General features: G+C 41.0%; 1 protein-coding gene across 1 annotated transcript in view; it reads left to right on the top strand.

Annotated features, from left to right (window-relative positions):
- The first annotated feature begins 442 nt into the window (after positions 1-442).
- The window catches only part of LOC126404282 (protein NLRC3-like), a 14,296-nt gene continuing 13,731 nt past the window's right edge, over positions 443-1,007 (top strand). Inside the window, exon 1 of the mRNA XM_050067410.1 lies at positions 443-514. The gene's annotated coding sequence lies outside the window, so the exon portion shown is untranslated. The remainder of the gene's footprint in view (positions 515-1,007) is intronic.

Here is a 1,007-nt window from a genome sequence, read left to right as displayed (position 1 = left end):
GTGGCTGTCCTGTGAGAACCATGTATATCTAATAAGTCAGATAAAGAGCCTGTTTTCAGCTTTGTGACGACGACTTTTCAAACTGATTCCAGAGAGTTTTTAATTTGTTGATTTAGCTTAAAAAGAAGGGGATATTTTGTTAACATAAAAGGAACACTTCATCCTTGAGTTTATCACAAACATTCAACATCAACACATCTGGAGATGCATGGTTTTCACTGGACAAGAAGGGGATGAGAAACTGTCATCTGTAAAGTGACTGCAGCTGTCAGACAGATAGTGCAGTGAAAGAACAGTATCTATTTAGTGGAGCAGAAGTGAAAAACAGCATAAATAAATCGAAACACTGAAGTAAAATACTAGTAAATACAGTACATTCAACCACCGCAGTTACATCCTATCTGATTACATCGAAAGTGAAAGTAATTTCCTGGATATGCTCGTCATCCTTTGTGCTCGTGCTGCTGCGAGACGACTACAGCTCATTTGCTCCGAAGAAAACGAAGACATCAAAGTAAGTCCCTCGCCCCACAAGTAAGTAGGCCATTTATGATTCCTCCGATCTTATCTATGAAGTGTCACAAGTTGCCAGGTTCGTGTAGTTTGCGGTTATTTCCGTCTCTGTGACCCGCCTCCACGTGGGCGTCTGTGGCCTGCCACATTTGCAGCGCTGTGCAGGGTGCTGTGAGCGTATTACTGAAACAAGTTGGAGTTAAACAATTAAAATTAAAACAAACTCCGACTTGTTTCAGTCATAAGCTTCCAATATATATATATATATATGTATATGTATACTGGGCAGCAGGTGCGGAGGACAGTCTGTGGAGAAAACACGCCCTTCCTCCATATTCCTGTCATTAAGGTTCACATTCAAGACCATTCGCACCTGTCCCTGAACAATGCAACAGGCATTGGATCGTTAAATTCATGAGCTAAAGAGATACTGTTGGTCCACTGATCCCAATTAAGGTGATAAAAACCTTTGGATGATGGCAAATACATTCAGT

The sequence above is a fragment of the Epinephelus moara genome, chromosome 17 (genome assembly GCF_006386435.1).
Source record: "Epinephelus moara isolate mb chromosome 17, YSFRI_EMoa_1.0, whole genome shotgun sequence".
In the NCBI taxonomy this organism is placed as follows: domain Eukaryota; kingdom Metazoa; phylum Chordata; class Actinopteri; order Perciformes; family Serranidae; genus Epinephelus; species Epinephelus moara.
Note: the sequence above shows the minus strand (reverse complement) of the source record. Positions and strands in the feature narration are given on the sequence as shown.